Source organism: Petaurus breviceps, unplaced genomic scaffold (assembly GCF_028583685.1).
Source record: "Petaurus breviceps papuanus isolate PSGF00001 unplaced genomic scaffold, PetGlider_PUasm1.0 227, whole genome shotgun sequence".
NCBI lineage: Eukaryota > Metazoa > Chordata > Mammalia > Diprotodontia > Petauridae > Petaurus > Petaurus breviceps.
The window spans coordinates 13,568,642-13,585,297 of NW_027185896.1; the positions used below are offsets into that span (position 1 = coordinate 13,568,642).

Here is a 16,656-nt window from a genome sequence, read left to right on the forward strand (position 1 = left end):
TTGGGGGAATGAGGGAGAGAGATGAGTCTTCTGTACTTAAAGTCAAGTAGACCTTTGTAGAACAAGAGAGTGACTCCCTTCCTGGCTCTGAGTAGGACGAACCATGTTGGCCTCTAAGAATTAGTCAGAATCTGTCTTGGCTTCCTTTACTCCAGGGAAAGAGAAGAGTCCCTCAATCCTTGCCTATGTACCTAAAAGCAGCTCTATATAGTAATACTGGGTCAGGTAGCAATTGTGTTTCTGATAAACATAACTGATAAACATATCCGTTTCTTGGTTTTTTAATTGTTAAATGCATAACCTTAGTGAACAGAGAGGGGAAGAAAAAAGAACCACACCTACTCGTTTTGACTTCTCACACATTCAAATTCTTTAAATATTCTTTGATGGAGAGAGTTTTCTTAGCACTTCTTAGAGTCCTGGTTTCATTCACAACAGTTTCTATTGTGAAGAAAGAAACCAGCAAAGGCACTTGGTTGAATTCACTGCCAAAGTGACCAGGAACTGTACATGTTGGACTTCTTCTGAAAGAGGTGTTCAGCTCAAGAGTTGGTCAGAAGTAACTGAGGGGCTTTCAGGCCAGAGCCTAGGAAATTTGTCCTTCAATATTGCAGGATGTGTTTCCCCCCACAAGATGTTCAGCTCCTTATGGCCACTGTTCTAGTGAAGTAGGAATGGGGGTGGAGTGGGGAGAGAAGGCATGACTCTCCCCATTTTACAGAAAGAAAACTAAGGCTCATAAAGATTAAGTGACTCACCAAAAGTCACTTCATGAGCCTGAATAGAGTCCCAGGTCCTCTACTCTATTCACTAGACTATACTGGCTCCCACGTATTAGTGTATTCATTCATTGAAACAACAGCTTTTTAAAAGAGCAACCCTTATACATTTTGACTCTGCAGAGGTATGGGTGAAAACTGATGAATGGATTCAAGCTTGGAAGCTGTTTAGCTACATGACAAGCTTGAGAGGTTCATGAACGACAGTTTTGCTTTGGCATGCTGGCTCAAAATGATGGAGAGTAATACCAGCCATTAGAAACGTAAACAGCATGAAACTCTGCAACAGTTAGCAAGAGATAGGGATAGGTATGCAGAAGGAGCTCAGTCAATGCCTGTCGATTTGATTGGCACTTAACATGAGGATGCCCTGATTTCCTTGGCACAGCTGGAAGGGGACATTTGCCCTCAAATTCTTTCCAGGGGAGAACTTAGAAAGTCACCTTTGTACCCTGCAACACACATAGGCTGTGTATGTTTGGGGTACAAACATGGTGTCCTTCTTCAGCTGATCAAGGATGCTTTTCTTCCTTCCTCATTTCACTATGGAATGATGTGCGCTGGCTGCGATTGAAGCTTTGTAGTTATCAATTGCGTGAGTAGAGGTGGAGTGTTCCCATTGATGCTTGGAAATGTCCTTGTCCTTCTATGGTTTCATACAGACGTTCTTCACTTTGCTTTCCCAATCCCATTCCTTTGTGCTTTCATGAATGGCCCTCTCCTGCCACCCTCTTTCACGTAACCTTTTGCAAATTGATTTGGAGTCTGGTGGGCCATGTTCTAGGGATACTCAGCTCTGGGAAGCATCATCACTATCTGGGCTGATGTGCAGTGTGACTGTCTCGCCAACAGTACCAAAGCTTATAGTCTGAGCAGACACTTCCGTCCGGAAGCTGGGCTGGCTGTGGTCGACTGAGTGTTGGACTTTGGTACAGAAGGATGGTTTCACTGAGAAGGGAGGCTGGTTAACGGGAGAAGCACCTACGCTTACTGGTGCAGGATCTGTTGGGCTGGGCCTGGGTGTGGCTGCCACGTGTGTCTCACTCACATGGAAGGAGATATTGGTGGGGCCCATGGTCTGCATCCCCATCACCCTGGATGCTGACAGAAATGCACTCTGGGGAACATGTTCCTTGAATTTGCTGAAGAAGCCTGGAGGGGGCTTTGGAGACACTGGTCGTCCCACATTGAGCAAGATGGGTTGACCGACTGTAGGCTCATTGATCTCAGTCTGCAGCACAGAGATTTCACAGGGTTTGTCACCAGTAGTAGTGGGGGGCTGATCCCTGCAGCCAAAGGTCTCCCCTTCCTGGGGAACATAATCCTCAAGATCTGCCAACGTCAATACTTTGCCGTTATGAGTGAGGATTTTGGTGTCACGGCCTTGGATATTAATCACATCTTGCTGTACTAGCTCATCAGTTATAATGGTGTCCCTGTCCTCTTCTTCCTCCTGCTCTTCCTTCTCTTCTTCTTCTTCCTGTATCATGGGGCTCTCATGGTCCTTCTCAGTAACCATCTCTTCTTCAGCAACCCAAGAGCTGGGCAGCTCACTGGAGTCAATGGCTTCTAGTTGAGGCGTTTCTGGGAAAGGAGCAACTTCAGCCTTTCCTGCATCACCAGTCTCAAAACAAAAGACAAGGGACTCTCCAACACAGGCCTCTACTGGGGAAACAGTTACTAAAGGGTCATTTCCAGTTCCCTCCAAGAGGTAGCTCTGGCATTCTGCTGGGTCGACAATATGGGTATCATTGCCGAGTTCATCAGAGCTGCAGGGAAAGCTGAGGTCTTCAGGTGATTCCAGGGTTCCCACCTGTTCTGTTCCAACTATATCAGAAGGTTTATCTGAGAGATCATTGGTGGATGAGGAAAACTTAGCTTGGGCCATCAATGTGTTGTTAGAGTTATTTGTGTTGGGGTCTTCTTCAGGGGAAGGTCTGGACCTTGGGCTGGGAAGGGTGAAAGTTAGCACTCCTGAGTGGTCCTTCTCTGGCCTAGATGGAGAAGCACTCCTCTGGTCAGATTTCTTCACTTTGACCTCAATAATCTCTTCCACCTCTACCCATTTGGGTCTCTGCTCTCCCACTCTGGTTTCCACAATGGTGGCTCTGGATGCTGCTGCATGGTGACCCCCAAACTCAGTGACGTACAGTTCTGGGATGACAGCTGTCCTCACAGCTTCAGACTCTGACCTCAGGACCTGTTGCCTGCTTGCAGAAGAGTAAAGCGGCTCCGGAGTCAGCATGCTGGGCCTTGGTGTCTGGGGAGCTGAGCGACGGGAAGGTGAGCGAGAGGGAGATTTGCTCTGGGATGTCCGCTGTCTCCCCTTGGGACTCTTCACTACTGTGGTTATTGTCTCTTCTCTGATGATGAAAAGGCCGGCAAAGAAGCAGGAAACGGAGACAGAAAAAGTTCTCTTAAGTCCCTCATCCACCAACATAGTCATGCCATTGTTGATAAATGAAATGTTAGTTTGGTGAGCAGAGAGAGTAGGCTGAGAAACTCCCCAGACATACAGAACTCCCACTTCCACAAGCAGTCTTTGTTAGAACCCTGGTTAGACAGGCAACATCACTCCATGGTCCTTAGAGTTTGTGGTCAGTGCATTTCACAGTCCAGCTCTTTCCAATATGGCGGCTTCAGTGCAGGAATATGGATCCCAAAAGAATAGGTATATTTGGACCTAGCTCTTTGTGTCATGCCCTCCCTCACTTCTGGTTATTAATAATTAGCAGAGACTCATACAATCAAAGAATCACACAAGGTCAGAGTTGGATAGGACCTAATCATGTACAAACCCCTCATTTTACAAAGGTGGAAATGGACTCAGAGGGGTTACATTACTTGCCTAGTGAATGTCAAAGCCAAGACTCGAATCCAGGTCTCATGAGCACTCATTCAACCCTCTCTGAGCCTCCATTCATAGGATTATGGGATAATAGAGGTGGAAAGGACCTTAGAAGCCATCAAGTTCAACCCTCCTCATTTTCTAGATCAGGAAATCAAGGTAAAGTGCCTTACCCAACATTACTCAGCTAAAGAGCAGCTAAGTGGTACAGTGGATAGAGCTGCAAGCCTGAAGTCAGGAAGATCTGAGTTCAAATTCAACCTCAGATATTTATTAATTGTGTGACTCTGGGAGAGTCACATAACCTGTTTGCCTCACTTTCCTCATCTGTAAAATGAACTGGAGAAGGAAATGGCAAACCACTCCAGTGTTTTTGCTAAGAAAACCCCAAATGGGGTCACCAAGAGTTGGACACAACTGAAATGACTGGACAACAACCCAGTGTCCAAAGCAAGATTCAAACTCAAGTATTCCTGCCTCTCAAGCCAGTGCTCTGTTCACTGTGTCACCTGGATCCCTTCACTGTAAAATGAGGACAATAATCCTTGTGCTCCCTGCCTCACAGGCTCTGTGGGGAAAATGCTTTGAGTCTTAAAGCACCATAGGAATGGGAGTTAGAATTATGATTGAGAGAGGAACCAAGAACCAAGAACCACTGGGCTGCAAACCATTCAGCCCACGTTAGCAGAAATAATTATGGGGAAGAAAAACAACGGACCTGGAATCAGAGAAGCTGTGTTCAAAGTCTTGCTTTCCTTGCTACCTCTGTGCCCTCTCCAGATAAAAAAGTGGAAATTAATATTAGTAAATGAATGGGAGAAGAGTCAGGTTGTTGAGGCTTAGAAGCTTTTACATTCAATTTCTTCATTCCTTCTACAAATTGCTATGAATGGGCTCAAATCAAATGTTCAGAATTATCTTAAAATAGGCAATCTATGTATTCAACTGCGTTCCTCCTTTACATGCCTAAGGCTTCCTTCCTGTTGATAGTTTTCACTGTCAATATTACCAACTCATGGGTAGAATGTAATCTCCTTGAGGGCAGGGATTGTTTCATTTGTGTCCTTGTGTCCCCTAGCTCCTTGCATACAGTAGGCACTTAATAAATAGTTGTCAAACTGAATTGTTCCAAGGAGACTTCTCATAGCCTTGGTATTTGAGACCCCACTGTCACTGGTGGTGTCATGGTGGACACCAGAGGGAAGGAAGGCTTCATTCCTGGAAGTCACTTCTTTTTCACTTCTGCTCTTAGAATAGTAAGCCTCCTTCAGGAATCAGCTCAGGCACCACCTCTTATGACAAACCTTTCCTTATCTAAGACAAGAAAGTCTCCCACTCCTAATAATTAATGCTAGTTAACTCCTCAAATTATCTTTTATTTGCCTATCTATGTATATCTTTTGCTGCTCCTTGAGGACAGGAATTGTTGATATATATATGTATGTATTTATATATGCATTATGTAGGCATGTATGTATATATGTTTGTATGTCTTTATATATCCAGCACTGAGCAAAGGGCCTTGTATATAGCAGGTTCTTAATAACTGTTGGATTTCATATTCTGTACCGCTATCCCAGGTTTGGAATTCCCTCTTGGCTTCTCAGTAGAATGTGAGCTTCCTGAGGATAAGAATGTTTTCCTTTTCATGTCTCTATATATCCAATACCTAGCTCGGTACCTTGCATATAGTAGACATTTTTAAAAATCGAGTTGAATTAAATTAATTTGACCAGACCTGATTGTTGTATGCAAAGAATAACTGAGACCCTCCTTCAGGCACAGGAATTCCCACTGGATTAGGGAGTGACTTGGTCCCAGGCACTTGTAGGGTGAGAGGATGACTGACTGATAAATGGTTCCTTTTTCTTAGGGACTCATGATCTTGGGGCAGCTAGGTGGAGCAGTGGACAGAAAATTGGGCCTGCAGTCAGAAAGACTCCACTTCCTGAATTCAAATCTGGCCTCAGACACTAGTTGTGTGACCCTGGGCAAGTCACTTAACCCTGTTTGCCTCCGTTTCCTCATCTATAAAATAAACTGGGGGAGGAAGTGGCCGATCACTCCAGTATTTTTGTGAAGGAAACCCCAGATTGGGTCATGAAGAGCGGGACACAACTGAAACAAATGAACAACAAAAATCGACAATCTACTGTTAGATGCTTAAACTTCCCAAGCCTCAAGTTTCCTCTGAATGAATTCTGAGATGCTCTGTTTCAGGCCCGGTGCTCTGTTTCAGCTCTGATGGTCTAGGATTCTGATCTAAGTCATCTCCCTATTCTGAGCCTATAAAACAGAGCATTGAATTAGACAATCTCTCAGGTCCCTTCCACTCCCTAAGAACATGACCATATGACTGTCAGCTCCAGAGGGACCAGGCTCATCATTAAGATACTCCAGAGAGTATCAAAGAGGGCTGGGACATCCTACAGTTGGATCTAAAGACCAAGGAGTTTGGGAAGCAATGACCAACTCCATGGGATCCCAAGTCCAAGACAACCATTGTAACCAGGCCAAAGAACTTCCTACTCTCCAAACAGTGATGTGGCCAAGGGGTCTTTCACAGCCTGGAGAGTCTCAATCTGGCTAAGCCTGGGCAATGGGCAACCTCTTCTCCTCAAGGAAGAAAGGAAAGGAGAAGGTTCTACGACCATGGACCATTTCAAGGACATGTGCTTTTGGTCACAAGGGAGATCGAGTGAGAGTCTGAATGGTTCAATACTGACTCACATCACCTTCTGGGCAAGTCATTTTCCTCTCTAGGTCTTAGTTTAACTTTCTGTAAAATGGACTTGGATCAGATTGTCTTCTAGCACTGACATTTTATGTTCTTCCTTCTAAATAGCTAGGGCTCTAGGACTTTAACGCACATTTGGAGTCTAAAGGCAGAAAAGTGATATAGTAAAGATGTTCGTTTGTGAGTAAATGAAGTTGCAAAGAGATAGATTTCAGTTCCATATAAGGAAAAAACCTTTCTAACCAATGGAGCTGTCCCAAAGTGGAAAGGGCAATTTCAGGGGGCTGTGAGCTTTCCATCACCACGTGGGGCATATTATAGACAGAACTTGTGTGTATGCATATATATGTGTATGCATATATATGTATATACACACATGTGTATATATGTATAGATATATGTATATGTGTATGTATATATATATTTGGTCTATATCAGTGCTGTCAAACTGAAATAGAAATGGGAGTTATTGATCAGCATCTAAGGATCCCTGCTGGCTGCATACTGATTTAGTTTTAAAACATCATTTTGTTTATATGGTATATTTATTTTGTTAAATATTTCCCAGTTACATTTTAATATGGCTCTGGCCTCACTGGGGAGTTGACTTGGAGGCCACATGTCTGGCACTTCTGGTCTAATGATCTGAGGTTCCTTCTAGCTATGAGAGTCTGTGATTCTGAAATTCTATAATTTCAAAAATCCCAGATTCCATGATTCTGAGTGCTTCTCAGTTTGAGACAAAGGATTTTGTGATTCTAAGCTCCTGGGAGACCATAACGTGTGATTCTGAGATTCTATGACAAGGAGGACGATGCATTTGGCCGATGCACCCTCGCTCTTTGCCTCTCTAGAATGCCCAGAGAAAGGCTGGATCGTTTGGGGGAGCTCCTGGCACACAGTCCCACCCTGCAGATAGGTGACTCCAGGCTGTTCTTCTTTGCCCCATCACATGACCAGGCCATCATGGCAAGGGCTTTGCAAGGCTGGCAGGGGGAGAATGCGGGTGGGTTAGTGAGCATGCAGAGACAGCACAGCAAAATCTGAGGTGAAGAAAACGTCAGCACTTACATGATGATGGTTTTCTTGGGCACTTTAGTTTCTTGCTCGGTGACTACAAAGAAAACAGTAGGAACAGCAAGGGGTTAAAGAAAGGCCAAAGCTAAGAGGACTGAGCTAACTGTTAAGTTGATCCAAGGACACTGGAAGGAAAGCATGAGTCATCCCAATCATGCTTTCTTGGTTCTAAAGTGCTCCTTGGTGACTCTGACATGCACCGACTGTGGGGTGTGGGGCTAGTCATGTAAAATGAGAGCAATAATCTTTGTACTATCTACCTCACAGGAGTGCCTTATGGAAAACAGTTTATAAACTATTAAGTTCCAGAGGTGTATGATCTGTTATTAATGCAGTACAGGAAAAATAGCATTGGACTGGGGCTAGGAAAACCTGGGTTCACATTCCAGCTCTCTACCTTACTACCAGTGTGATTTTGGGAAGATCATTGACCTCACTGGGCCTCAGTTTCCTCATCTATATAACTGGGGTGTATGTCACATGCATGTGAACCAGATGACCCCTTCTACCTCTAACATTATATGCTCTGTGTTCTAAGGTATCTCAAAACTCTCATACATTCTATGTTCCACATCCTGACCAGGTTCTGACATTCTTTGTCCCATGGTCCCTTTCAGCTCTAATATTCTTGGCATGCTAATAATCAATGTTCTAAGGCCCCCTTTATCTCTTACTTTCTGTGTCCTATGTTCTAAACTCTTTCTAGGTCCTCATTTTCTATTGCCCTAAGATATCTTGCACTTCTAATATTTTGTGTTCCATGCTGTAAGGTCCCTTGAGATGCTAACATTCTGTGTTCTAAAGCCCCTTCCAGGTCTGACATTTCATGTTTTAAGTCATAGCTAAGCTCTGATCTTCTGTATTCTAAGGCCCCTCCTCACTTGGACATTCTGTGAGTCTACAGGGCCTTTGGTCAATAAGGTATCACAGATGTAGGATCTTTTTTCTTACATTCATAGCCCATTGGAAAAGCACAGGGCATAAAAAGGAGCTCTCCAAAACAAGAGACCATTTTCTCTTTGTAGAAGGTGGTATAGTTTCTAAAGTATGACACCAGACTAAAATGGCGTCATTGCAAAAAGTGTTGGGTTTGGAAGTTGAGTGATCTGGGTTTGAGTCCCAACTCAGACACTTACTAGTTGTATAACCTTAGGCAAGTTGCTTGATTTCTTTGGGTTTTAGTTTCCTCATGTATAAAACAGGGATAAATAAAGCTTTCATGAGGACATAGTCAGATAATGTGCCTCAGAGCACATTATAAGTTGTAGACTATTCAAGTAGGAGAAATTATGATGAACAGAACAGAATTATGAGTTTCTCTAGAGAAGAATTTTCCCTATAGAAGATAAAAACCAAGCTCAGGGAAACCCCCAAAGGATTCAATCAACCAACTGGATGACTAGAAAAACTTTGACTACATAGAAAGTAGAGTGAATTTACTAGCTGTGTGACCTTGAGCAAAACTACTCCTTTGGACCCCTAAGATGTTGAGAGTTGTCCTAGATGGGCACTGAGATCTCTTCCAGCTCCATGCTCCTGATACTGTGATCAATCCTAGATGACCTTTAAGTACTTCCAGTTCTGATAGCCTAGGTTTCTGTAGATATGATAGAATAAACTCTCCATCTTACTCAGTTTCCATTCCTGGGCTTTTGGGGAGCTAGGAAGTGAGAAGAAGGAGAAAGAGAAAAAGATAGCTGAAGAGGAGAGACAGTCTTCCTGGAAAAATATAGGAGGGTATATACCCTCTCTTCTTACCATTCTTACTTTCCATTGTGCTTTGTCCCAGGTTAGAGAGAGGAAGGAAAGAAGGAAGTTAAACTGTCCTCTCTCCTTTCACTAGTAAAGATGACTTAAGAACAAGGAACATTCTTTGAACATTTCAGGTCAGTAGCAGAAAAGACCTCTATAGATCCCTAAGAAAAGAAGACTGCTATTCATTCCCCTCTCTGTGTCTGTGAGACGTGCTCCCTTCTCAAGGGAAGGCTCTTTACAGATCTGGGATTTTGTGTGCATGCTTACATCCTTCAGGGAAAGACTATAATCATGCCATATCTTAGTAGATGGCATGATGAATTGCCATGGGCAAAAAATGTCAGTCCTCCAGTGGCCTTATGAGAAGTCTCTCTGGATTTAGCTGTGAGAGTTCTCAAATGTAATCTGAACCTTTCCAGCTTGGTAGTTCCCACCAGAGTTGGGAGGTGAGAATATTAATGGAAGCCTCAAGGGAAATCTATATTAAAAACTTCCAAATGGCTATAGGTGAGAGCTTCAGAACAAAAAGTTAGAATTCACCGGCTGCTATAAAGGAGACCAACAGGCCTGTAAGTGTTTCCTGACACATCTACTTCAGCTTCTAATCCAGAGCAAGGTAGTGGGAGGCCAAATTGCCAGACACGTTTTCTTTATTCCTTTTTTAAGGCCTAAGTTCAGCCTGATAAAAACCTCACCTACATCAGTGGGAAGAAGCTATCATCATCATCATAGAGGCAGGGCAATTGAGTAGGAGTGTAGGAAAGGAGAAGCTGTTGCCTATTGCCTTAAGAAGGACTCCCTTCTAAAGCTGCCTCTAAATTACAGATTAAAAAGGAGGGTTTGACCTTATGACTCCTATTTCCTTTTTTTTTTTTTTGCCTTTTGGAGGGCAATTGGGGTTAAGTAACTTGCCCAAGGTTACACACCTAGTTTGTGTGTGTGTGTGTGTGTGTGTGTGTGTGTGTGTGTGTGTGTGTGTTAAGTGTCTGAGGCCAGAACCAAACTCAGGTCCTCCTGACTCTGGTGCCGGCGCTTTACTCACTGCACCACCTAGCTGCCTTGATGACTCCTATTTCTTTTCTTTTCTTTTCTTTTTTTTTTAAGCAATGGGAATTAAGTAACTTGCTCAAGGTTACACGGCCAGGTGTTTCTGGGTGGGTGCTAAGTGTCTGAGCTTGGATTCTATCCCAGGTCATCCCGACTCTGGGGCTGGTGCTCTTACTCACTGTGCTACCTGGCTGCCCTGATGGCTCCTATTTCTTACAGACTGCAATTGCACATCTTTTTTTTTTTTCTTGGAGTAGGAGAGAAGGAGAGTACCAAGCGATATCTATTCATGGAGGAGTGGTATTTCTTTGGGTGAGGGATGTTTTTCTTTGTAAATTTCTATGTTATCCTGTGTTATATATGTTCCTGGGGAGTTCTTGTGTGTTGGGTCAGGCTGTGAGCTGTCTGAGATCTTGAGCACATTGAACAGCAAATAATTGGGTGATGATGGCTTTGTGCCCAAAAGTCAGCAACACCTGTTTCCTTGGCAACACCTTCTCAGCTTCTTCTCTAAGGCAGACCTATGTCAGAGAGCATGGCGCCCTTTCAGTCAGAGGTTGTGGGACTCTGATATGAGCTCACAAAAAGGCTTTATGGGACATTTCCCCCATTGATAAATTCCCAGGATTGTTTTTTTAGAAGGAAAAAAGGACAGAGGATACTTCAGATTTTCCATCTTTGACTTAGAGTGGAAGAGAGACAGGTTCCCTCCTAAAGGCAGCAGCTACTTCTACCCACCATTGATGTAGGTGATGAAAAATCAGGTCTCCAGAATCCTACTTATTCTCATTCTATTCCTCAACTGACCTCTGTTAAAATAAGCTCATTGGAAGCAGTATCTCCCTTCTTTCTCTATGTATACTTTATAATATTAATTTCTTCTATTAAATTCTAATTAAAAACTTCTAACAAACTAATCAGTACTTTATAGATTATAAGGTTCTTTTTTGTGCTGTTGCTATGTTCTGGGGAACAAGACATGACCTGTGCAACTATTACTAAGTTGCAGTGGAATCCAATGATCTTTGGATGGCCACGATTACTTTTTGGTACCTTTCCTTAATGATAATACATAATTTGAACACTTCCAATCATTAGAGCCCATGAATAAGGGCATGTAACATGGGTTAAATAGACACTGGGTTGTTAGCAGTAAGTCTGTCCTTACTTCTTAGCCATCAAGACTAAGCCTTGCATGGACAGTCCACTGTTTCTTTTTTAATAAGTAGGCACCTCTGATGGGCTGACTCTGAATTAAGTGCCAAATCTGGGTCATATATATATATATATATATATATATATATATATATATATATATATAAACAATCACCATCCTGGGAACCTCTGAAAGATGGGATTGACTTGAGTAGAGTGCTCATGAGTGTTGGATTTGGGTAAAAATTATATTTGGAAGTTGGGTCCATGTAAAAAGTAGAATCAGGGTATTTGAGTCTCTGATTTGTTAATGGATTGACTGAACTGTTCTAAAACCATTTCTTCATTCACGCTGACTGTTTCGATCCCAGCAGAGGCAAACCTCTAATGTACTTCTCATATGACATCATGTAGTAGAATCATGTGTGTCTTATTCCTTGCCTAGATTCTGAGCTTCCCAAGGATGAAAGCTATCTTATCTATTTTCTGTAATTTCATTGAGGTCTAATATTGTTCCTTACATACAAAAAGTGCTTAATAAGTGTTTATTGGATAAATGAATGAATGAATGAATCTTGCCCCTAGTTCATCACTTCAGTGTTCTTGGCAACTGAGGAAGGCAGCTGCGCAAAGCAGGATTTCTTGATATGCAGGTTAATATGCTTGAAGCATTAAGATCAGGCAGGAGCTTATTCCATCCTTGGCCACAGATCCCTCTGGGTTAATGGGTTAAACCAGCTATTCACACAGAATTATGAAACACGGAGATGAGTGATGCATTGGAAACAGGAGACAACAACAAATGGTGATCTGCACAGGACGTCAACCCCCAGTTAGACCTTGCCCATGATGTTGGTGGGGTATGCTGTGTTCTTGCCACTCCCAAAGGTTAAACAACATCATTCCAATCGCACACCCTTCCCTAGATGGATTTTGTAGGGATGTCAGCTGCTGGGTCTCCGCCTTGTTGGTTTGACACAGTCACTCTCAAGGTGACTCCTGCTGCCATTCCAATGGCATGAGCTGGCTTTTTAAAAATGTTTTTAAAAGACTGATAATAAATCTACCATCCAATATTGAACTACATTGAATTGCCAGCAGAGACTGCTTCTGATCACATGGTCTAAAAGCACCCAATTTGAGCTCAGTGATGCTCAGAGGGATCTGATGTGAAGTGGGTGTGTGTCCCCCATGCTGGGGGCACAGTACAAGAGATAGGCGAGCAGTGGGATTCGTCCAGGTCACAAGGAAGGGTTGGCATGGAAACAGTTCACAAAGGCTGCTCTCTATAAATTGTGTATTAGCAAATCTCTGTCCAAATTTGTGAGTGTTCTTTGTGTTAACCAAGCAGATATCATTTACTGTCCTTTGGAAGGAGCCTGAGGAGGTGGTCAGTTACAGGCTAAAGGAGGTCAGAGGGCTAGAGTCTGGTTTTAATACCAGAGGCACTAACTCAATATGAAGTCTGATAAAGGGTTCCTAGTCAGTGGAGAATGAGTGTGCAGTAATGCTCAAAGGCGCTATTGATTCAATAAAGTGCCCGCAAAGAAGGACTCAAGACATGTGGGAGATGGAAGGGACCTCAGAGGACTAGATCTCATCTAGTCCAACGCTCTCATTTTATAGAATAGAAAACAGGTCTGAAAAGGGCAGTGAACTTGCCCAGCGTATTTCTTTAAGCCTGCTCAACAATCAATTCCAAATCCATTTACCTGTATTAAGGCAGTGTAGCATGGTAGGAAGTTCTGACTTGGAGTCAGTAGCCACTCAAACCTAGGCTTGAATCTTGTTTCTGACACTTATTCCCTGTGTGACCATGGGCAAGATACTTAAACTCTCTGAGCCTTAGTTTTTTCACATTGGGAGGATACGGATATTACCTTCAGTACCTACTTCCTAGGATTGTTTTGAGGATCATAGGAGATCATCTATGCAAAATGCCTTACAAATTTCAGATGTGCTTATAGAAATTTCAGCTATTTTTATTCCTATCTGTCCCACATGTCTCCATCTTGTCCATAGAAACATCTCCCTCTGTCCGAATCCTCCCCATCCTTCAAAAAACGCAGTGTAAACCCCACCTTTTTCCTTTTTTTTCCTTTTGGAGGGCAATTGGGGTTAAGTAACTTGCCCAAGGTTACACGGCTAGTTTTGTGTGTGTGTGGGTGGGTGGGTGTTAAGTGTCTGAGGCCAGAATCGAACTCGGGTCCTCCTGACTCCGGGGCCGGTGCTTTACTCACTGCGCCACGTACTTTACTCACTGCGCCACCTAGCCACCCCTAAACCCCATCTTCTTATAGAATCAAAGGATCTTAGAATATCAAAGCTGGAAGGAACCTCAGAGCCCCAACTTCTCTGACTGAGCAGGAGTTCCCCTCTCCAAGTGGCTGTCTAGCCTTTGCTTGGAAACCTCCACTGATGGGGAACTCACTAGCCCAAGAGGAAGCCCATTGCACTTAGGTTCAAATTTCTTTAGAGGTCATCTTGGTAGGAAAATGTCAGAGGAAAAAATGAAGAGAGAGATGCTGGAGTATGGGGAATTAGGCCACAGTCCCAGGCCTTAATGGTAAAGGGTGCAGAGTTTGTCTTTAGTGATTTCTTGGCCACTTACTTCAGGCATCATCCAGTTTAATTTCCAACCCTATGTAGAAAGATCCTTGATAAACCCCTAGTAGGTGGTGCAACTGGAACACTTGTGAGAGGGAGCTCATTCCCTCTAAGGTCATAGGATCATAAAATTGAAAGGGACCTCAGAGGTCATCTGGTCTATTCTCCACTCAACTTGTGCATCGCCATCTACGACATTCTTTACAAGTAGTCATCTAACCTTTGTCTGAAGACCTTCCTATCTAGTGGTTCTGATACCCATTGTTCTCAAGCTTCCCAACGTCTTTCATTGCACAGGATTTCTCTCTTGAGCAGTGCTCTGGATTCTAGCAATTGGCTTTTCCTTTATATGTATTTTATGCTTACTCTATTCCTCTGGGGCTCTGAATCTGCCTTCCAATCTGGCAGGTAAGGTGGCATAATAACTCTTGATCTTGTGCCAGTGGGATTCCCCTATAAAGAAACCACCCTAAACATCAAGGGGGTCCCTGAAGCCACCATGCCAGAGCAAAGGGGTTAATTAGTTGTCCCTGAATCTCTGAAGACTGGGGGTACAATCTTTATCCCACCGATAGAAGAATCATTCTTACATGTAGATCTGGCCATGTTACTCTCCTCAAAAATCTCCAGTGGCTCTCCATGGCCACCCGACTAAAGTTCAGACTCCTTTGCCTTGGCACTTGGAGCCCCTTGTGATAGGACACAAATCTATGTTTCTAGAACTATCTCACATACCTTCCCTTCATTAATTCTATGCTCTGGACAAGCTGGGTAACACAGCATCCTTTGAACACAGCCTGGGCTCTCCTGCAGTCCTGCCTTTGCTGACACTGTTATCTGTTCCTAGAACACCTTTCCTCTGCATTTCATGTGCTGAATTCCTGACCAGCCCCACTCAAATGCTGCCTCCTCCAGAGAGCCTTCCCTGATTCTCCCTGGCAACAATGACCCCCTTGCCCCCCAATGTGGTTTTATTTTGTAGCTCTCAAACGCATTTACCATGTAATTGTGTGTGTTATAGCCCCTACTAGGCACTGAGCTTTATGAGGGCCAGGATTGTGTTAATGTAAACTGTGACTTTAGTCCTCTATACACAGTAGCAACTTAGTAAATGTTTACTGAATGCATCTGAGTCTCCTTCATGGCTGCCCCAGCCAGAGCTTCTGAATGTTCAAGCACTGCTCTTAAACACAGCCGTCATGGTAATTTGGTACATGTGGGGGGCTAGAGGAGGGGGCGCCTTCCTATTTGGGACAAAGGTGAAACTTCCTTCCCTGATTCCCCCTGCCCCACGCTCTTTTTGCTCTATTCTGAACTCTGATAGCACTTACTGTTCGCACCCTCTATTGGGTGCTGAACACATATCACCACAAATGCAGTTATTTTCTGTTGGGGAACACCACGCCTCTCCCTATTCCTCCCCATTCTCCGGGACCTTCCCTTGGCTTCTGTGACACCGTCTCTCTTGGTTCCTGGGTTGTCTCCTTTCTGTCTGACAATTCCTCAGCCTCCTTTGCTCTGGGTCATCTTCTTCCTCCCTCCTACTAAGTGGGAGGATCTCCCAGGCTCTGTCTGGAGACTTCTTCTATCATCTTGCTACAACTCTTTCCTTTGGTGATCTCATCAGTTCCCATTGGTTAAATTATAATTTCTATGCAAATCACTCCCAAATCTCTATGTTCCATAACTGCAGGTTCATATTGATCAGTCAATCAATTAATAAACATTTATTGAGGACTTACTATGTACCAGGCTCTGTGTGAGTGCTGGATAATAATAGTTAACATTTATACAGTGCTTATTATGTATCAGTCACTGTACTAAGTCTATAGAAATATTATCTCATTGATCCTCACAACAACCCTGTGAGGTAGGAACTACTCATTTTACAGATGGGGAAACTGAGGAAAGAGAGGTCATGACCTCTCTGTATGCCCAGGGCCATACAGCTAGCGTTTGGAGCCAGATTTGAATTCAGGTCTTTCTGATTGCTGTCCTGGTACTCTATCCACTGTGTCTCCTTGCTGCCTATATTACTGATGGCCTGTTGGATACCTCCACTCGGGTGTCCCATAAACATCTCAAACTCTAGGTCTCCAAACCAGAACTTGTTCTCTCCCCAAAAGCTGACCCTTCTCTAAACTTCTTCATTTCTATTGACACCACCATCTTTCCAGTTCACCAAGGCCCACAACGTTGGAGTCATTAGTGATTCTTCCCTATCCCTCAACTCTCATAGTTTCCAAGTCTCGTCAACGCTACCCCCATGACTTCTCCTTTACCACTTTTCACCGAGACTGTTCCAATAACCTGCCTTCCCCAATCCGTCCACACAATAGCCAGATTGACATTTCTAAAACACAGATCTGATCATGTCACCCCAAAATACAAAAATCTTCAATTTTTTGACCCTTTGCTTTGATGTTAAAATACAAAATCCTTAGCCTGGCATTTAAAACCATGTGCAATCCAGCCCTCAACTATTCTTCCATTTTAAAATCACATTATTTCTCTTTGTACATTCTCTTTTCTAGTCAAACTGGCCTTCTAGCTATTCTAAGTATATAATATTCCACCTCTCCTCTTGGTGCCTTTGCATAAAGGCACTCACCTCTGCCAGACAAAAGGTCTATTTTCCTTCAAAGCATAAT

General features: G+C 43.4%; 1 protein-coding gene across 1 annotated transcript in view; it reads right to left on the reverse strand.

Annotated features, from left to right (window-relative positions):
• OBSCN (obscurin, cytoskeletal calmodulin and titin-interacting RhoGEF) overlaps positions 1 to 16,656 on the reverse strand; it is a 319,253-nt gene that overhangs the window by 54,511 nt on the left and 248,086 nt on the right. The gene's annotated exons all lie outside the window — the stretch shown is intronic.